Source organism: Bidens hawaiensis, unplaced genomic scaffold (assembly GCF_021521415.1).
Source record: "Bidens hawaiensis isolate Kalapana, Puna unplaced genomic scaffold, B.hawaiensis_p1.1 tig00041613_1, whole genome shotgun sequence".
NCBI lineage: Eukaryota > Viridiplantae > Streptophyta > Magnoliopsida > Asterales > Asteraceae > Bidens > Bidens hawaiensis.
The window spans coordinates 38,310-61,006 of record NW_027497349.1 but is presented as its reverse complement, the minus strand read 5'-3'; the positions used below and the strand labels follow the sequence as shown (position 1 = coordinate 61,006).

Genomic DNA, 22,697 nt, shown 5'->3' with positions numbered 1-22,697 from the left:
TTATTTTAACACATGTTCAGGTTTGCTGTAGCTGTTTTGGAGCTTAAGGACACGTAGGAAGTTTTCTTTATTTTGGACCTAGATTAAAATGTATCAAGACAAGTTATTGCTGTTCGAATATAATGATTTATAATATATTGATTTATGATGTTTTATGTTATCTTGTGTTTACTCTGCGCGTGCGCGAATGAATGTATTTATTAAATATTGACACCCAATAGTGTCACGAGTAATGAAACAATATGTGGCGCCCCGATGTATAATCCGCCTTTGGTCGGGGTGTTACAGAAATTCCCAAGGTATCAAATCTTTTTGTTAGTACGACCAATTCGGACTTGTATTTGCTTATGTTTGTTTATATGTCTTAATAGGTTATCACTGATGTTCGGAACAGTGACGACCTTGGGAATTGCGTTGCAGTGCTCCTCCGTACTTCCAAGCAAACAGGCCGACATATGGGCTTTGAAGAAGGTTACAAATTTGCTTCTGAAGGCCGGCTTCCGAAGGAGCATGTCCTGGCTGGCAAGGACACTGCTTTCATTCTCGTTGAAAAGTCCAAAGCTTTTGATACTTTGAAGTTTTCCCTTTCCGATCACATATCAGATCTTGCGGATAAGGAAGATGCGATGGAGCAATTGAAAGATCTGTTGGATCTTGACGAGGAAGAGGAGGAAGAAGGAAATAATACCGCGGAGGACGAATATGTCGCCCCGTAAATATATATGTATCTTTTTGTAAATATTTTCTTTGTTTGTAATCTCTTTTGACTATTAATAAGAAGTCTTGTTTTCTTCCGGTGCACTTTGTCTTATGTACTATAATATAAGTGTCTGTTCGGAACTTCGTTTTTGTCAATAAAAGATTATAAATTGTCAAATTGACATGAAACTAGCACAAGATTTTTCATAAATTGGGCATAAGCCTACTCACAATAAAGGAAATTACATAACTTGCTAGTCTATGTGGGCACGCAGGCCAAAATAAAAGAGTAAATAAGACTGCTACATGTAGCATTTCTTTAACTATGTTGCGTTCCAAGTTCGAGGGATTTCAGTTCCGTCCAACTTTTCCAACTTGTAGGCACCTTTAGATAACACTTGCTTTATTTTATAAGGTCCTTCCCAAGTTAGGGCCAACTTGCCCGGAGGCTCCTGACCGGAAGCCTCGTTATTGCGGAAGACAAAATCTCCCGAATTGAATTCGCATGTCTGGACCCGCGAGTTGTAATACTTTTGAAGCTGTCGCTTATAATTGTGCTTGCGGATCAATGCTAATTCTCTTCTTTCTTCAAATAAATCAAGATTCATCCTGAGTTCGTGATCATTATCATCAATTAACAGAACCCTCGCGGATGGAATCCCGATTTCTGCCGGGATCATGGCTTCGGTGCCATAGGTTAGACTGAACGGCGTCTCCGAATTACTAGAGTTCTTCTGGGTGCAGAAGGCCCAGATTACATGGGGCAATTCGTCAACCCAACCCGTCCGTTTGGTTCCTAACATTGCCTTGATCCCTTCTTTGATAGTTCGGTTGGTTCTTTCGACCTGACCATTTGCTTGTGGGTGAGCTACAGATGTGAAAACTTGAATGACTTGAAGTTCTTTCAACCATTCCTGTAGTCTGCTGTCAGCAAATTGGGTCCCATTGTCACTTACCAATTCTTGCGGGAGACCAAACCGGCAAATGATGAATTCCCAAAGGAATTTTTTCACGCTTGAAGCTGTTATTGATGCAACCGGGTTGGCTTCCACCCACTTGGTGAAGTAATCAATGGCGACTCTCAAGAATTTGACTCGTCCCAGGGCTTCTGGGAAAGGCCCCATAATGTCAATAGCCCATTTTTGGAACGACCAGGCAGATGTTACCGGAATCAGCTCATTTTTTGGACGCAGGGTGTTGGAAGCATGTCGCTGGCATGAATCACACTTTCTGATTTCTTTCACAGCGTCCAAATGCATGCCGGGCCAATAGTACCCTTCGTTCATGATCTTTGCGACTGTCATTCTTGGTCCCGCGTGTAACCCGCAAATGCCTTCGTGAATTTCTCGAATTAGGTAATTTGCGTCTTTCGCGTCTACACAGTGTAACAGCGGACCAAGGAATGATCTCCGGTACAAGATGTCATTAGTCATCTGGTAATTCAGAGCTTTGTGCTTAATCTTCCGAGCCTCAGCCTTTCCTGCTGGAAGTGCTCCGGAAGACAAGTAAGCTTTAATGGGCGTCATCCAAGATTCAACGCCTGTTTGGATTACCAGTACTTGGTTTTGTGGGACGGATGGATGATCTAGAACTTCCACCCGAATATCTTTGGCAAAATGCTCAAAATTCGTTGAAGCTAGTTTGCTAAGAGCGTCCGCCGATTTGTTCTCACTCCTCTTAATGTGAACAACATTGAAGGAAGAAAATTGGCGGATCAAGACCCTCGCTTGCGACAGATAAGATGCCATGACGTCGTTTTAGGCTTCGTATGTTCCATTAATCTGTCCCGCAATTAGCATTGAATCCACCCGAGCTTCCAATTGTTTCACCCCAAGCTTTTTCGCTATCCGCAGGCCTGCCAGGAAGGCTTCATATTCCGCCTCATTGTTAGTACTTTTAAAGTCTAACTTGATAGCGTATGTAAATTTGTGCCCCTTAGGGTTGACTAGCCTTAATCCTGCACCTGATCCCTCGTTGCTTGAAGCTCCATCCGTGAACAATGACCAAACTTGCCCTTGTTCCGGAGATGCTTGGGGTTGTTGTTCAATTAGACATTCTTGTTCTTTGCGCTGCGGGACTTCTGTGATGAAGTCCGCCAGAACTTGCCCTTTGATTGCCGGTCTTGGTTTATATTCTATCGAGTGTTCACCCAATTCGATGGCCCATTTTGCCAGTCGCCCAGATAACTCGGGTTTACTTAATACGTTCTTGAGCTTGTATCCAGTTAACACATTGATGGGATGACCCTGGAAATATCTGCAGAGCCGACGGGCTGCGTACACTAATGCCAAGACCAACTTTTCCAACATCGAGTATCTTGTTTTCGGGTCCAACAATGTTCTACTGACGTAATAGATTGGAGTTTGTAAGACAGCCCCCACGGCAATGTCAGACGCCGACAAATATAGTGTTAATGGTTCACCCGCGTGTGGAGCTGTTAGCGTGGGTAATTCCATTAAATTCTTGACTTCCTGGAATGCTTGTTTGGCTTTCGGAGTCCAACTGAATTGTGCCTTTTTAAGACAGTTCCTCAATGTTGAGATGAACGGGTAAAATTTAGCAGCATGGTTTGCCAGAAACCTGTTTAATGCTACTAATCTACCGTTGAGTGTTTGAACTTCTTTGAGGGATACGGGAGATGGCATGCGGGCCACTGCTTGTATCTTGTCCGGATTAGCCTTAAAACCCGTGCCTGTCACAATTACCCCGAGGAACTTTCCTTCCTCCATTCCGAAGTAGCACTTTGCTGGATTCAGCTTCATATTGATGCTTCTCAAAGTTTCAAAAGTTTCCTCTATGTCCCTCAACATTTGATCTTCCTCGGTACTCTTGATTACTAGATCGTCCATGTAGACTTCAAGATTTCGACTTATTTGGCCTTTGAAAGCCTGATCCATCAGCCTTTGGTATGTGGCACCCGCATTCTTTAATCCGAAAGGCATCATTCTGTAACAGAAAATTCCTTAATCGATGCGGAATGCTGTCTTGTCCTCGTCACCAGCTGCCATATGAATCTGGTGATAACCTTTGTAGGCATCGAGGAAGCACTTGAATTTGAATGGAGCCACAGCATCTACTTTAGATCTCTGGAAGTGGATAACAATCTTTTGGACATGCCTTTTTTAGATCTCTGTAGTCTATACACATCCTCCACGTTCCGTTGCTTTTCGGGACCGTTACCGGGTTGGCTACCCACGTCTGGTATTTGATTTCTCTTATGATACCGGCATGGAGAAGATCTTGTACCTGCTCGTTCATGGCTTTTGTTTGTTCCGGGCCCATCTTTCGTTTCTTTTGCACTATCGGGGTGATTAACGGATTTATTTTAATTTGTGCTCTAAAATGCTCCGCGGGACACCTGTCATGTCTGCGGGCTGCCATGCGAAAATGTCAATGTTCTTGGTCAATAATTGCTTCAAAAAGGTTCGGACGTTTTCAGAAATGGCCGGACCAATTACTACAGTTTGATCAGGAAATTTCTTATTAAGAACCCATTTCTCTGGTTCAGTCCTCTGATTTTGTCTTGGAACTTTGCTTGGCTTCGAACTTTCGGTGGTGAAGCAATGTTATTGCTACACCAGTGCGGGTCGGAACCCCTACTGCCCCGTGAGCCGTGGATGGATGGGCATTGAAGTCGCCAATTGCTTCTTGTCCGAGAATAATGTCATGTTTGGAAGTTGCCGGTAAGACTAAAAATTCGACTTCCTCAGTTCTTGAGTGGACCCCGTCACTAAGTGTGACCGGGAATGTAATGACACCCCGCGGGTGCATTATTTCCCCACCAAACCCAGAAACAGGTGCATGAATAGGTCATAATCTCTCTTTATCATCTTCCTCAAGCTGTTCGAAGCACTGTTCGTACATAATGTCGGATGTACTACCAGTGTCGAAGAATACATATTGCGACCGATAATGCCCGAATAGAGCAGTAATTATCAAAGGATTCTTATTGCACGGTCCTCCCCTGATACGTGGAAAAATGACTGGCTCATTTTTCCACTCCTCATCCGCAAACTCTTTCCTCTTACCACTGATCTGTTGACCTCCCTGAATCATGTGGACGTTCAGATCTTTTATTTGCCTTTTGGCCGGGCCCTGGTTATCCTTTCCGGGAGGTTTACCAGGCCCTGGTCGTACACTTTTGACCAAATGATCCAACTTTCCGTTCCTTAGGGCCACACACTCGTTTGTATTGTTCCCTATATCATTGTGGTATGTGAAATGTTTTTTGTTATCGAGGAATGATTTCCTCGGTAACGGTTGAGGCTTGCGGAATGTCAAATTCTCAGTTGTGAGGGTCTCTGAAGGAGTTTTTGACAACTGAGTCCAACTGCTGTTGGAAGATCGTGTTGGAAAGTTACGCTTGTTCTTGTTGCCAATCAACGATCTCGCGTCGAACTGCTTCGGTTGTTCAGTGGTCGGTTGCAGCCTTGACCAGATTGTTCCTTTAGCTTGTTTATTTGTTCTTAGGGGTCTGGAACTCGACCCTTAGTAATTGCTTCTGGCTGCTGGACCCCAGTGTTTTTTCAATTCTTGCAAACAACTTAGCCGCTGTCATGATTTCATCCCAGGACTCGGGCATTCCGTCTTTTTCGGTTAGTGTGCGGATCAAGGCATCACTATGGACATTCTTGCGGAATGCTCCCCTCAGCATATCTTCACTAACCCCTCAAATGTTAAGGCTCTCGTTATTAAAACGAGTAATGAAGTCCTCAATGGATTCATTATTTCGCCTTTCAACATCCAGTATTTCCGAAGGATCACGTGTATGCTTTCTTTGTTGGCTGAAATGTTGGGAGAATTTTGCTACAAAATCCTTCCAACTTTTAATCTGATTGCATGGTAATTTTTCAAACCATTCTCGCGCCGCTCCAGTGACTGTCCATGCAAACATGTGACATAAATATGGAAGATTCCAACCACTGACTCCTTCTACTGCTTCAAACCTCAGCAAATGATCACTAGGATCCGTCATTCCACTATATGTTCCAACGGATGTTGGAATGTTTGCGTTTATCGGGAATGGAGCCGTCGTGATGGCCGGAATGAACTTCGATTTTTCTGCGAAAGATTCCGGACTGTATGGTTTAAGAAAATCATGTTCAACACTACTATAGTATTACGCATGGCGGACAACCGGTCGCAGGTAACTAGCCCCTCCGTATGAAGGGCGACGGCTATCCCCGCTATAATAACTACCGTCCGGGTGATAGGTTGAATCAAGTCCATCTAGTTCGTCCTCATAGGATGGTACCCTCATATCTATGCGGGGACGAGGACGTAACCTCCGGATCTCACCTAGGTTTTGTTCTGGTGGTTGACTATACTGAATGTGACTTCCCCGTATGGGTGGGGAAGCTGATCTCTTGGGAGAGTCATTGTACGTCAGGATACGAGCATGGAAACGCTCATTTCGTGCCCTACGTTCGTACTCATCAACCAAACTTTCTTGTTGAATGCGGAGCCATTCATTTGGAGATAAGAGTCCTCCAGATCTAGAGTTATGCTGCCGAACTCTCCTTGGAACGGAGTCACCAGAATTTTCATCCAGGCCTAACTCTGAGTGAGTTCGATTAGCATCTCTCATAATTCGGTCCAGATTTCCGAGATCGGAACCTCTTGGAGCCGTAACGCTCCCCAAATCAGTAGTTGGTGTAACAACATTTCCGGTGTCTACTAGGGCAACACTTTCTTGTTGAGCAAACAATCCCCGAGCCGTCGAACCACCCAAGGAAAAACCTCCAGGGTTGACGGCATCGGTTCTTGTGACAAGAGTCGAAGTTCGAGCAAACACAGATGTTGCTCCTTCACGTGTTTCAAGGTTGAGATCACGTGAAGGCTGTGCCTGGCTCTCCGTCGGCCCTTTAGGTAACTGATTCATATCGTAAAGAGGACGGAAATTATTTTTTTTTGCCGTTCTAGCAAAAGCACGGATGGCGCCAATGAAGAAACACGGATCTACTCCCAATACGATATGAACTCAATTGCCCAAAGTCCAGTGACGAAGACCTGCAAAAAAACAGACACCGTGAGCTCGTTACGGGAAGGACAAAAGGGGGGTCTTCCCGTAACCACCCTCCGGCGTGAGAATAAGTACAATTCTGACGAAGATAATGCACTTAAGTAAATAGTGATAGTACAGTGGGAGTGAATGAATACCTCATGATGATCGAGAGGGTATTTATAGCCGAAGGGTGTGGGGAAGTAATTGGGCCAGTTGTCCCTTTAGAAGATGCTCTTATAACCGCATGGACACGTGTCCTCATAGATAGGTTCAGCTTATACGTTGCATATGCATGTATAACAACTTAGACACGCGTCCCTCTGATATTGGTTAAAGGGTAATATTAGCCATGTGCATGGTTGTAACGGCCTTGCTAGGTGTCACTAGCTGATTGGCCGAGGGATCACGTATTGCCCAAGAAATCATCTTGGCAAATCTTCTAGAAGGTAATTAGTTATTGATAACTGTCCCGGGGCATTACCTCGTGATCATTTACGCGGAAGGGTATTCCTTCTTGCGGATGACTTTTGAGGGTGCCAGGATGCTTCCGCATGTGCCATGAGGGTGTTTCTTCCTCATATAATTTATGCGGATGGTTCATATGTCCCGCGGGTGCCTTATGAGGGACATCTGGTTAACCCGCGGGTAGCACTTAAGGGTATTTGGGTCTTTTTGGTACCCTACCTCTGTAATCCCATTCCGGATATCCGGTTTTGAACACCCCTAACTAGAGTCTAGAGGATATAAATCCATATGATCAGTGAATTTCATTCCTAATTATCATTAGGTGAACTTTTAGTTATTTTACAAGTCCCAAGTTATCATCAACAAAAAAGGCTTAAATATAGAATCCAATAGCTTATAACATTCCTACGGATGAACAACACCATCACTGCCAGCTAAGGATGAAACAATCAAACAAACCAACGAATAAAAATAATCACAAGAGATGATGATCTAAAGATTCTAAACTATATAGATAATCACGATATGTGAAGATCAAGACCAAATACAAGCTAAAGATAGATGAGATAATATATAAACGAGACGAAGACGTTAATGTAGGGATGGCAATCCGTGTCTTATCGTGTTTGCAGGTTAGAGACAACTCAATTAACACAAGTATCAGACATGAACGACTTGTTTAACACTGAGCGTGACAGCTATATGGTTTATGTATTAAGAATGAGAAATCATGAACCCTAACCTCCTAATTTTAATTATTTTAAAAAATTCGTATATAATTGCATAGTGTACTTTTCGCTAAACACCTCTTATCGTGTATAAATAGGGTACCCAATTTACCAGCTCTACGCTAATGAGTGAATTAAGGCTTCTAGAATCATCGCCACAATATTTATGGTCATGTTCCATTTAAACCCTCCATGTATGCAAAGCAACCGTCCAACCCCTTCTAAATCAGAAACTGCTACTGTTTGAAATGTTCTCGAGTTTGACTTAAGAAAGGAAAGGGAGGGAAAGAATGAAATGGTTGTGTTCTCGAATGTGAGTTTCATTTAAGGAAAGAGGAGAGATGGTTAGAATTTGGGAGGGGGGGTTCTTTCCAAATTGGAAGGAAAGGAAAAAAAAAGGAATGAAGCGAAGGGAAAAGAAGAGAAGATAAAGAGAAGGAAAGACCTCAATTTCCTTTCTTTTTCTCGTTAAATGAACTCGAGAGTAGGGAATACAGTGAAAATAATCAATCTTTTGAGACGGTTTCCATTTTTTAGGCATTTTTCTAATTTTGAATCTATTTTTTTGGAGAGTTTTTCAAAGAACCCGCTTCAAATACGTTTTTTCTTACCATCTAAAAAATGGTTTATGTACTAGTGTTATGTTTTATTGTTTGTGGTAGTAACTTCTTGATTTTATAAACTTAAAAGCTAGACACCTAGAAAGACACATCATCCATATTTTGAGGTTGCATAAACTCACTCTTGTGAGGCTTAAAACATATATGTATTATTGTTGCTTTGTAAATATGCGTACAATGTGTATAATTTAAATACCACATCTAGCTAGAAGTGCTTCTTTCGTGAAATAGTGCCTCGAAATGGATCTCTGATTCTCTTCAATTGATGAAGCTCGCTTAGCTCAAAGTAAGCCTCACCCAAGAGAGAAACTCTATTTTGTGATCCATCTATTATGTCATGCATCATGGCTGGGTGAGTTGTCCCATTGCGGAGGAACCTCTGTGCTTCCAATCTGGCCATGCACTTCTTTAAGATATGGAACCTGGGAGTTTTACTGTTATAAAAAGGGCTAAATCTATCGTGGGGGGGATAAGGAGGGTGCTGAGGTCTTAATAGAAAACGGTTGATAGTACTGCATGCCATAAGCTTTAGATAAGATTCCCTAGCAGATAGTTGAGCTAAGGGAGTGCTCCGGAAGAGCTAATGTTAAAAATGATTTCTCTTTCTTTCACCGAGGTAGCTAACTAGACAGATGGTGGGTCTAAGGATTTTATCATGTAGAGTTACTTTGGATCTTGTAATTAGTTACAATGTCCACCCGGTTATATATTTCGTATATCAGGTTTGTACAACAACGTTTTTATTAGAAAGTAAATATTTACAATAATATAATCTTAGGTTTCTGTATCCTCATATAGGATCAGAAGTTGAGATAGAGATGCGACGGTAAACATTAGATTTTCTATATATCAATGATAATACTTAAATCTTTTTAATGGAATTTTACTATAAATGCAAAATCTAGAACCTTATGGAAAATAGAAATAAGTATTGTCCAAAAGGTTTCAAGAAATACATGATTATTTGTGTGGTTAGTCTGATTTGTCTATTCTGTTGTTTTAATCCTCTTAAAGTTGATTTTGAAGACTTGTTTGGGTTTAATGTTTCAGATTGATTGAGATTTAAGGTTAGATGTCACAAAATTGTTTGTGTTGTAAGCGCTTTTTATCTCCTAATTCCTGGACATAGCTAAATTAGACTTAATCACAAATTTGTATAGTCAAATACAACTGTTTATGCTTTTAGAAAGTGAATAATACGAAGGAAATATTAATTAGTGGGAGAATGAGAAAATTTAGCAATTAGCACTTACAAAATGAATAGGGTTAAGTAATTATGTTTTGAATTTCGTATAAGAAATATATGTTGCCATTTTAGGGTTCATCATCAATGAATGCTACCACCATTTTATTACTTTCTAAAGTAAAATTATGACTCAACTGCACCAAAAGGTTATGAAAATATCTATCCTGAATGGTTGTGGACGTATAGGGTACGGATAACTGACAAGGGGATAAAAAACAGTTTTTTGCAGCTTATACGCCCGTATAGACCTATACGAGCCGTATAGGTGTTAAATGACGGTTGTATAGGGTTATACGACCGTATAGAAAATAATTGCAGAAAAATTTAAATTGCCTTATGACCACTATTAATCGCTGTCAAAAAACAACTATATGAGTCTTATAGTGTTAAGCAACCCATATAAACAAATTTTCAGTGGTGCTACACAACACATGAAAAGGTCGAAAAGAACGTTTAAATTGCTAAAATAATGATGCAAGTTAAATAATATACCCAAAAAAATGTCTATACGGCCGTATAGGTCTATACGACCCGTGTCGTATGGGGGTATACAAAGACACAAAGTGACATGATTCAGGTGCTTTACGACCATAAGACCGGAAAAAAAGGATGTGTAAAGATCATAGGTGATGTGGAATGATCCTAAGCACAAAAAGTCCCAAATATGATCAAACTAACATAATTGAATCGGCCATAAAACACGACACAAACCATCTCTAATTAATACCTCTGTTTGCCTTTAAGGACCAAAACCAAAACATTAACGATTGTGGACATTGAGTTTCTAATTAATACCTCTGTTTTGTTGTACGGAAAATAAATTGAATATTACAATTATTTTTGGAGAAATATCAATATAAGCATGGGCGAAGCTTAAATTGTGATCCAGGTGACAACAGGAAGCCAATATTTTTAACCAAATAGGTACATAAATGCTGTTTGGTTCAAATACATTGTGTAAATTTAATCATTTTCATTCAACCTTTTGAGCCCGTCCATCCAAGTTTATGAAAACATGTCAGTTTTAAGAGCTACATTGTGTAAATTTAATCATTTTCATTCAACCTTTTGAGCCCGTCCATCCAAGTTTATGAAAACATGTCAGTTTTAAGAGCTATAAAAGCCACAGGCCATGTGGCATAAACTAGATAAACATTAAAATTTATGCAATTAACGATACTATTTTCAGTTACATCAAATCAGAGAGATCTTATTAATCCATAATTAAGTGGAAATTTCTCATGGACCTTATTAACAATGATAAAGACTTGAAAAGGACTGCATTAAAAAAGTAACACAAATTAAAAACAGTAATTTTTCATACAAACTTCCATGTCAAGATATGCCAAGATCCACAAGCATTACACAACAAAAAACACATTCACAAAAAACATGTGTCAGAATGAGACACTATAACAAACCATATTATTCCCTAACAATTAGGCTAAGGGGTGTGGGGGGCTCTAACGGGGGCTCCAGTGGGACTCCAGCCAATAATATTATGACGTGTGGCAGAGAGAGAAACTGGATAAGGGGGGTGTTGGAGCCCCTGGCCCTGGTGTGGAGGGGCTCCAGCGGATTTTTTTTTATTTTTTTATAAATGTATTAAAAAAACATATTATTAAAAAAACTTATAAATTATTTAAAAAAACACACATTAATTAAAAAAACACATTAATATATAAAAAATAAATAAAAATTAAAGTACTAAAAAAAACATTATTCTTATTCTTCGGCTTGGTCTTCTTCGATCAACCTTTTATTTTTTTATAAATGTATTAAAAAAACGTATTATTAAAAAAACTTATAAATTATTTAAAAAACACACATTAATTAAAAAAACACATTAATATATAAAAAATAAATTAAAATTAAAGTACTAAAAAAAACATTATTCTTATTCTTCGGCTTGGTCTTCTTCGATCAACCTCTTTCGGATACGTTCCTTTTGCTTTTCCATCAGCATTTGATCGACCGGATTTAGGTTACTGAAGTCTCTTGTAAGGAAGTCCAAATCTCTCATTTGACTTTTTTCCTTTTTGTCATTAGAGACCACCTCCATGGTTTTGTTGAATTTATTGAGGGATTCAACAAGATCGGCAATGTTTACGGCTCCCCCCTCAGCCGGTTTTTTCCCCTTGGCGTCCCTTCCTAATGGCCGCCTTCTCAATATAATCTGAATCTAGGTTTGGGTACCAATTTCCAGACATTTTTGGGTATTATATAGGAGTTTGGGATATTATATAGGAGTTTATAAGGTGAAAATGTGTTTTGATATGGTTGAAATGGGAGTAATTTGGGGTATTATATAGAGATTTTTAAGGTTTTTTTTTATTAATTCTGAGCTCAACGGCTCTTTTGGGCATCCACACCAGCTTTTTCTCTCTCTTCTCCCGCGACCACACTCACGCCTGCCTGGGAGCTCGCGCTCGCGCCCCGTTCGCGCCACGGTTCGCGCCCCGGTGGAGTGGGGTTAGCGCCTGGGGGCGCGAGCGGAGGGGCTCTCGCGCCCAGGTTAGCGCCCCACACCCCTCAGCCTTAGAGGTAAAAGAAACACAAACTGCAACCTCATTGTGCATTTCACAATAATAAAACCACTATGACATATATTTTAATCTTCATTTAATTGGTTCTGTTCAACGAAATTTTTGTATTTCTTTACCATAGAAAACAAATTAATCTCAACCAACTCCTTAACTCCAAGGCACATATATTGTCGCCTAAAATTGTCCAAACCATCATAAAAACCACCTAACCAAAAAACCGACAGACAAAAATATATTATTTTCAAATTATCAACTCTCAAAAACATACAAACATAAGAAACAATAAAAAATAAAAAAAAAAGTGTGTTCCCTCATTAGTAAATAAAAACAAAATTCATCAATATCAGAATTAGCATGGTAAAATTCTTAATCATTGGGAACATACCATATCAACTAGTTACACTATAAATTCTAAAATTGTAGATTAAAAGGCTCAGATAAAACATTAAACATTTGTAATTGCTAGACCTTAAACAAATTAAGATCTCATCACTGCACAAACAAAATACAATTTTGAATACAAAAAAATAAAAATGCACAGCCAAAATATAATTTAAAATAAATGAAAAACAATGAAGTAAAAAAAAAGAGAAACAAAAAACTAAAATTAAAAGGCTCAGATTAAAAAAGAACTAGTTGTAATCAAGAACCTCAAACATATTAAGGTCACAGAGTGAGCTGGGATGCAAGTTCAATCATCATAGCAATCAAAATTTAAAAAAATAAAAACTATAAGAATAAAAAAAATTGTAAAAGAAATCATAATATGATCAGACTAGCTTTCTAGGCTGCAATATGCATCAAAACAAGCAATTAATCAATTGCCCTCAGAGCCCAGTGCAAACTTCATCATCTCAAATAATCAAATTTAAAAAAAAAAATATGATCCTCAGCGTAAAATGCTTATAGTTGTCATCAAAGGATTCAGGTCTCAAAGATATCATGCCATCATTGGATCAATAAACAACAACAAAATAAATTAATACAACTAAATCTAGCGGGGTTTTATTAGCTGCACCTGTTGATTAACTGAGGCGAAGCGACTCAACGCTCCCGCAATGAATCTACGCCTCAATTGAACGTTAATTCATGGACAAATCACTTCGATTGTTTTAATTTCAAAGGATTTATCACTCATACAGACGTTGATAAATGTAAAAAATAATAATAGAGAATAAATACCATTTCAGATCTAGTAGTTACTGAAACACTGATTATGGAGGTGAGGCTTGCGGCTTCTCTTTGTTTGTTTGTTTATATAGCAGTTTCATGAACTTGAGAATTAGGGTTTACCTAGGCCCAAATTCAAGCCCACTTTCAGTATTCAAGCAATCAAGCCCAGTCTTTTTGTTAATTTGTTTTGTAGTTTTTTATTATATCTTTTTAAAATGTCGGATTTATTAGAACTAAAATGGAGAACTTTTAATCGGTAGTTAAAAGCTCATGAAACTTGAAAACGGAAAGAACTGAAAAGAAAAGAACCAAACCCAAACTAACGTAAGCGAATACACTTACAATGAAAAGTTCACAAAATTAAACATGCACCAACTTATGCTGATTGTTAAGAATTCTTTTATTTCTTTGTTTTTTTATCGTTTGGAATGTAATTTTATTAGTGGGTTGCTGGTTTGTTAAAAGTTAAAGCAGGTTGTGTAGAAAGAAATAATATGTAAACCAGATATTTTTTATATAAACAGATTGAACTATTTAAATCAAAGTTGGTAGTTTCGTATGTTTGTGACTTATCGGTCAGTTTGAGATTTTTAAAAGGTTAACGGTTTTGTGTATACCATTTGTGAACTATTTTTATCATACAAGCAAAATTAAAGTAAACAACTAGTTTAGACCGAGTCAACACGGCCAATTTGATTTGGTTTTCTTCAAGATGTCAGCTGACAATTTAGCATACCAAATGGATTGTGAATACCTCTATGTACATAATTGAGTATAACCATGAAGTGCACAATACTACTATCTCTTTTAGTTTTTGCTTGAAAGATAAATCAAACGATTTGTTACAACATACAACGACAAACCCATACATAGCACACACGATTGTTTCTTGATTTATCATACAAAAACAAATCAAATGAAAAGAAAATAAGAAAACACACATTAGTCAATGGATTCAAGTTGATCCACCTGATTGACATTATTCATTCATAAACAACATCACAATCATACCTTGTGTAAGATGACATAAGATTTCGCTTAAGTAACTAATTGCCAGTTTCTGGGCGATTTACAAAATGATATGTGTGGTGAGTATCGACTCCTGCGTCACCTTTGTCATCGTCAGTATTCCCAGTCACAGGATTCTTTGCTGGCCCAAACCCAACCTTTTGTCCAAGATCTGTTTCTGCTATAGCGGTTCCCGATACTAGCACTAGGGCTACAAAGATCACGAGCCATGTTTTCTTCAAAGTAATTGCCATGGAGTTCCCAACACACTGAAATTTATAAAATACTATCATAAACAAGTAACAAAACTAAGAAAAATATAGGTGAACTTGGCAAACTTTACCTTGTGTATTTTCTTCTTGAAGCAAGTAATTAGTTGAAACATGAATTAAATGGAGTTGGTTAAATAGGTGAACATTTCTACTATTGGGTGATAAATATCTATAATCATATGTTAATTAAAAAACAATAATTTGGATTTTTGAAAAAATTAAGATCATGTGATTGGTTGACCCCATATAATATATTACTGTAAGGTAATAATCAAAAGCTCATAATGTAAACAAATAGTAATAAACATAACTAATGAGAAGGATAAGTGGGCTGTGGGTGTGGCCAACTGCTACAGATGGTGTGTAATTTGTTTTCTGTGAGGTCAGCCCGAAAATTATTTGGCAATTGGCAATCAAAATGTTGTCAATAATGAAAGTGTATATGGGTGGGTTAATTGGGTTTCAAAAAAGAAACATTTTTTTTGTTGGAAAGCCTAACAGGAAAGAATTGACATCCAGGTTGCTCGATCCTCAAGGAACATACATGTTGGTGCGACGTTGTGATTATTGTGCTCGAAACACTACGAGACGGTGGATCACTTGTTAACTACATGTTTCGAGCCGAATATCGTTTGGCAAGAAATTTCAAGGTGGTGGTAAGCTTCCTCCTATTTATTCATTTTCAATCTTGGATGCTATGACAAGTCATGATAACAATAGCCGTAGTAAAATGATAGACAAAATAAGAAATTTCTCGGGTAACGTTATAGTGCCTGTGGAAAGCAATGAACGAAAAAAAATTTATAAGCACAGAGATCAAGCACGCTAGTGGAAGAGATAAAAGTATTAACTTTTCTTTGTGTGAGCTTAAGGACGAAAATATTTGATGTCATTTGGGATAATTAGGGAACTCGATATCACAAGCATGTAAGTGATTGTGTATTGTTGTTTTTAGTGACTAGTGATTTGTCACTTGTTCTAGTATAATACCGCTTAAAAAAGTAATAAATGAATACATTAGACTCAAAATTTCTCAAAATTATAGGTGATTCTTCCTTCAAAATTTCTCAAAATTTTGAGGTAATGATATGAGCGAGAAATTAAATGGACGGGGTAATTGAATGGTAATTATCATTCTGTTAATAAGTTTGGTTATCATGTGGGAATTACATGAATTATTAGTCTTTATTTTTTGATAAGTTAGAAAAAGTCGTAATAAAATAAAATGATAGTGAGTGGCGGTGAGATGATGGTGGTGGGCGGCGGGAGCGATTGTTGGTGGTGGTGATAGTGGGCGGTGGTGGCGGTGTCGGTGGTAAGCGGCGGGTGATGGTGGTGATGGATGGGAGCGATGGTTGGTGGTGGCGGTGGTTGGCGACCAGGTGGTGGTGGGTGGCGGCGACAGAGGTGGGTGGCGGTGGAGGCGGTGTTGGTGGTGGCGGGGCAGCGGAGGCGGGTGGTGGTGGTGAGAGGGCAATGGGTAGTAGTGGTGGGAGGATGGTGGAGGTGATATAGTGTGAAAGAGGGATGAAATGAAGAAAAAAACAAGGGGGTGAATGAAATGAATTTGGAGTGTTTTAGAGAGAATGAAATGGACAAGGTAATTGATGATTTTATTCCATACACCAACCAAACACATTTTTTTTCATTCTATCATAATGATCCATTCCATTACGCGTCTCATTCATACATACCAAACGTTACTAGGGATGAGCTTTTGTTCCTAAATACCCGTACCCGTACCTGCACAGTACCCGCACTTTTACTCGTACTTGTACCTGCACGTATCTATTGTGTACGGGTATGGCTACACAAATTTACTGATTATAGGTAAGCGTACTTTTGGGTACGGGTACTGGTACAAGTACGGGTATTATGGGTACCTGTACCCGTTTATAATAAGGCTTTTATTAGGTTTCCAACACTTATGACTTAACTTTCAAGCGAAATTTTCAAAACGTAATATATATTAGTTGAATAAGTTCATTCTCATTTTATATGTGTATATTCATATATTGTGTATTCATATATTTTTATTTTATGTGTAATTTTGTATATAATTAAATAACATGTATTAACTCTCTCTATTGTTTTTGTATAGAAATTGAGGAAGCAATAAACTAACAAAAGAAAAAGTGAATGGATTTTATATTATGGCCAATTTGTTTCATTTTTAGTTTTGGTATTATGTTTTGGTTGCGGTATTACGGTTTTGGTATTATAGATAATTGATTGTCGGTATTGTACTCTTACCGACACCTAGTTTAGTGGAGATTTTTTTTAAAGACAAAGAGGTACCAAAGCGAGTACCGTACCCAAAGTACCCGTATCCGTACCGGTACCCATACCCGTACTATATAATTCGGGTACATGTATGGGTACCAAGATTTACTAATTTTAGGTACGAGTACTTTTAGATACATTTACGATTATAGATACAGGTATGGTCCCGATCTCATCCACTTTACCATAGTTTAACAAGGTCTTCATACCGTAAATTTGTGAAAGTTTTTTATAACGCTTCCTTGTGATTCCAAAATCCCAAAAAAAGTGTAAATTGATTTGTTCTATCCTATTTTTTATGCAAGGAATTTCGACAAACTTTATTAAACAAATTTATTAAAATATAATTATGATTATAAAACTAAAATTTAAATCTCTCACGTTTCGTAATTTTTTTTATTAGTATTTTAAATTCTTTTAGAGTGTTTTCATATTAGTGGCTGCTTTCACAATGGCACAAAATTCAAATGAAATAATTAGCGAAATAGGGTAAATGATCATTACAAAAATACACTACCTTGATTTTGAAATATTATTATCATCGATCACGGATATTTACCACTTAAGGAATCCACGTTGGAGTTTATTGAGCTCATTAGACCACCCGTAGTGGTGGCTTTGCCACCAACGTTATGAAGCAAAACGCGGGAGTACACCGCCCCCCCCTGCGTTATGTTGATTTTCATTTTATGTGCGTTGTATACAAAACGCTGAGAATGACACATTAATCAAAATTTAACCGTTTTTTTTGACTGTTGGTTAAAAAAAATAATTTTATTTCTTATATATTAAACCATTTCATCCCCAATCAAACCTCATCAAATTTATAAAAATTCTCTTTCAACTCTATAAAAATTCCTTACACAAAATTCACTATATATGGATCCTCCATCTATATATAAACAGTTTTTCGGGCCCGACCAAGAAGCCCAGGACGTGGAGGAGGAACAGACGGTTACGAGTGCGATTATGCTCGCGACACAGTATATGAGTTCCGTTACGGGTGCGATTAGCGATCTACCACATTATCTGAGAGAGCCCAACGTTAACGATCTACAACGTCTTTACGAGGCACATACAAGGGTGCATGGTTTCCCCGACAACGACGAATAGTTTTTTTTATTTTCTTATAATATTTATTTAATAAAATATTATTGTTATTTGATTATTCTTATTAAAAATTAAAAAAAAACAAAAAGTGTAAAAGTGACTGGGCGCCACGTGACGCATAACCTCTGGATGTGGAGAGTTATGACTACAGCCTGTTTTTGTACAAAACCATAACTATGACTGGGCGCCACATGGCGCATAATCCCTGGTAGTGGAGCTTTATGACACATGGTCTTATGAGGTGGCGTTTGCTAAGAACGTTGACCAGCTCATTCCGAGGACGAATTTGTGGTGAGAATGGTGACGTCAGACGTAAAAGTTGAGGCGGGGTCGTGTTGAGTTTTTTTAATTTCAATGGGAGTAAATTACTATTTTAGCTATTGTGGTTTATCTTTTATAGCTCGTTCATTTCAATCTAAAATGCAAGTTTATGAAGAATTAACCTGTGACATTTAAAATAGCTTGCAGTTTTGACCATTTATCAGTATTTCATCCAATTTGCTCCCTGATATATCACATGAGGGGCATAGCGTCTTTTGTTAAGCAATAAGTATTATATTTACGAAAAAGTAAAATATAACTTTTCTACGAGCCAAAAAAGAGAGATTACAAATATAGTTCCTACACAATAATATGAAGTGTACATTTGAAGAGCTCTTGTTGCCCCACTCTGGGCAGACTATTTTATCTTAACCTGACTCACGCTAATTTTAGAGTTTGTTTTGGACATTTCCCCTTAGGAAACGTATTATAACTGTCTATTTTAAATATATTAAAACCATATATATATATATATATATATATATATATATATATATATATATATATACTAAGTAGTAACTTGATTGTAAATTTGCTACATGTTTCCTCCAGCTACTAAAGCCGGTTTGGGTTGAAACCGGTTCGGGTTGGTCAACAAAAGTCAAAACCAGTTTATGACCGGTTTCGATTCGGGTTGAAACCGGTTTCTTGACTAGTTACGATTGGTTTCGGTTCGGTTAACCGGTTTTGGTGGTGAAAATTACAAACCGGTTCCAAACCTCCGGTTCCAAACCTCCGGTTTCAATCGGTTTCAATTTCAAACCGGTTCGGTTTTTGGGTCGGGCCGGTTAACCGGTTTATTTGCCCACCTCTAATACTAATAGATTGTATTGTCGTGAAGAAGAGTGTAGACCAAGTTAACTGTTAAAGTGTTAACCCATCAACATTTCTAAGACGCATCTTTTTGCAGTTTCTCACAGGCCGCTAAATCAATAGAATTGGTCCGTTTCAGCCATTTATGAGTTCAGCCCATTTGTAAGTTTATTAAAGTAACTCGCCCTTTTGAAAATAAACTTAACGGGGTGCTAATCGTTCTTATTTTGGGTTTATTTGGTCAGAAAAACTTTCCAGTCTACCAAAAAAAAGATAAAATCCAGTTTCGGTTTCTGTTTATGAACCGGAGCAACAAGTTCAAACAACATAATTATTTAACATAGTCTAAACCCAAAACAAAAAAAAGGGTATCGGGCTAAAGTAAACATGGTGTTGGCTTATTGGACTAGAGGATCATCATGCTTCATCATATACTCAAAAAGGGTATTGGGCTGAATACATTACGCAATCTATACTGAGCACAATTTTTCAGTATCCTTAAATCACTGATCATCATGCTTCATTTACATATGTGTGTGTGCATACGATGGAAGATTTGATCAAAAGGAAGTTGAACCATGCACTCTATGCTATCCCTTTGATTCATTGAACTATGTCGTTTTATTTCCTTGATTTGTTTTCTAACTCATCGTGCAAATTCGACTGTTCATTTAAATTTGTCCTTCTCATGAATTTTTATGCCATACGCAAATAGAAGAGTACAAACATGGCACGCTCAACCCCTTGACATTAACCACGAGGGACCCGAGTTACCAAAAAATAAGTGAAATCTAAACAAAACTTGAATCATGAGCATGCAATAACAAACAACTATGCCCGAGAAACCAAGCTGATAATACACATAATATCATGAATCTCACGCTAAAGGTTTGCATGAAAGCGAAATAACTAAACCCAAACAAAAACCAACATTTTGGTTTTTTGTTTTTGTGAAAACCAAATTTTTGGATCGGTTTTTGTTTGGTGTTGTAATTAAAACCAAACCAAACCAAACCAAACCAAATATATGGAGTTTCATTTTAAATTTTTTTAAAGGTCAAGTTATTTATAAGAATCTAATTAATAGTGTAACCCAAACACTTAAGCCCAAATGTATAACAATCACTTAATCATTAATTAACAAAAATTATATAAAACTAAGTTCATTATTTTGTACCAATATTTTATTTCGGATAAAAAATTCAAGCCCAAATGGTAAAGCCTAAGATACCAAAACTGAACCAAAACCCAAACCGAAAACCCATAAAATTAAATGGTTTTCAAAAACTGAAAGACCGAATTTACGGTCTTTAGTTCGATTTAAGTTTGGAAACGCCCAGTTGCACCGCTATGACTCACACCTCCCATCATCATAATGTTGTTGTAATGACACAATCATCATCATCCTCCCTAATAACTGCTGATGCCACTATCCAGTTGGCTAGAATCATTGGTAAAGCTTCTAAGGAAATCCGTGATTCAGATTTTGCATTCAACTGACATAGAACTATAGAAGTACAGAAGCACAGTATAAGAAGCTCCTGTTGAATGCACCAGTCAAGATTGTTTCCTCTTCTCACATGCTTTACTAGCAGCCTGATTGATTGAACAATTTACTTAGCAAAAAGACAATAACGCAAGAGTCGAATTTAGAATCTTTTCGAACCGAATGATTGTTCTATCTAGTCCGGTTGTCAGGTAGGTGCCTTTTGTTTTGACACTAAATATAACCTTATAGATCATTTGTACTTCTTTAATTTGTGGTCACTACTCACTAAAGTATGTGTTCATAATCATTGTGCTTGTTTAACCATATTAGAAACTTCCAAGGTTATGTTTGAATGAATGGCCAAAGGACTTAGAAGACTAGAGACCAAACAAAGTTTAGGAACATTATCTTGATACAATGATGAACTCCCATGTGATTAGTGGGATATGATGGCCAAGAGCACACTTTGCTTAGTAATTTGAAAACACTAATCGACCCCGGGCAGATTACGGATAATCTGGGGGTTAAATAGATGTTTCCCACGATGGTTAGGTCCGGCAAGATGGTTATTCTTCTGATGAACTGCAAAACAGACACCGTGAGCTCGTCACTGAGAAGGGGGGGTACCTCCTTGTGACCACCCTCCGGCGTGAGAATCAGACTAGATTTCTCTTGAATATAAGTGTATATTAAGAGAAATGACTAGAGAGAAGATGATGATACCGTTCCAAGGTGTTGGAGTATTTATAGCCGAAGGTAGGTTTCCAAGCAGGTACAGCCGGCTGAATAATATTCCTGTTCTACCAACTGTGGGCTACGCACGTGCCATGCTGATGGTTGGTGGGTAGGCAGCAGCTGATAGTGACCAGGCCGGCTGTGTACTGTTCCTTTTCCACCAACTGCAGGGTATGGACGTGCCCCGACAGGGGTTGGTGAGTAGGCAGCGGCTGATAGTGACTTTAAGTACTAGAGCGTGCTGCCCGTCGTACTGTTGTCAGTGAGCTGTCGCAGCTTTGGTCAGTTCTTTTGTCCATACCTTGGCAGGTACAGTACAAAAGATCCTCCAGTATCGTACGGACAGGCTCATTTGGGCGGGAGAATTCCCGGCTTTGGGCGGGAGTATTCCCGGCTTGCTCATTCCCTCTTCAGGTGACATTACAGAATTATTTGAGAGTTAGTGCATTGTGCGTGTAGCCTTGCTGCGCGGGTAGCCTTCCCTGATGGCTAGTATCCGTAGCTACGGGAACAGGCGGAGTACGTCACCATTGGGAGGCATTTCCTGCGGGAACAGCTTGCGTACTGTCGCGTCTCTGAGCATAGTTGGTCCTGCGGATCCAGTTGGTCTTTGCACAGACGTCCCTCAGGAGTCTTGCGAGTTCAACTGCGCAGACGTCTCTTCGAGGTGAGTCTTGCGGGTCCAATTGCGCAGACGTCCCTGTTTAAGGTGAGTCTTGCGGTTCCAACCGCGCAGACGTCCCTGTTCAAGGTGAGTCTTGCGGGTCCAACTGGGCTCTGTGGGACCTACCTCTTCAAGTCCCCCCAGTCCAATGTTCTTCTCATGAATTGTTAATAAGTGAGGTGAACTTTTGGACTTAAGCAAGGGGTTTTGAAAAGGGTTTAGTTTTAAGGTTTTCCATGGGGATTCTTCCCGCGGAAGTCCTAATGTCACGTGCAGAAATTCCCGACTTTTCTGCTTGATCTTTGGGTATGATGCGGGTAGGTCTGTAACCTCCTCGCAAGTCAGGAGCGTTGAGTTCCACTTGTGTAGATTCTCCATGAGGTTTTGGTAGTTTTGAACATAGTGATCAATTATGTTAAACAACCAATTCCATCTTGGAGCTTCAAACAATCTAGTTCTCAACGTTCCCGCTATGCGGGGATGTTATTTCCGTTTCCGCAAGCATGGCCCAGAAGATCCTT

At 38.7% G+C, this 22,697-nt stretch overlaps 3 non-coding genes across 3 annotated transcripts; all 3 read right to left on the bottom strand.

Annotated features, from left to right (window-relative positions):
- Positions 1-12,612: 12,612 nt before the first annotated feature.
- On the bottom strand, positions 12,613-12,689 carry LOC143593003 (small nucleolar RNA snoR53Y). Its single transcript, XR_013146024.1, has one exon. It is a non-coding gene; the product is annotated as a small nucleolar RNA snoR53Y (small nucleolar RNA).
- A 386-nt stretch (positions 12,690-13,075) lies between these two features.
- LOC143593005 (small nucleolar RNA snoR118) lies at positions 13,076-13,165 on the bottom strand. Its single transcript, XR_013146026.1, has one exon. It is a non-coding gene; the product is annotated as a small nucleolar RNA snoR118 (small nucleolar RNA).
- Positions 13,166-13,193: 28 nt separating this feature from the next.
- On the bottom strand, positions 13,194-13,264 carry LOC143592999 (small nucleolar RNA R66). The gene has a single exon (XR_013146021.1). It is a non-coding gene; the product is annotated as a small nucleolar RNA R66 (small nucleolar RNA).
- Positions 13,265-22,697: the final 9,433 nt, after the last annotated feature.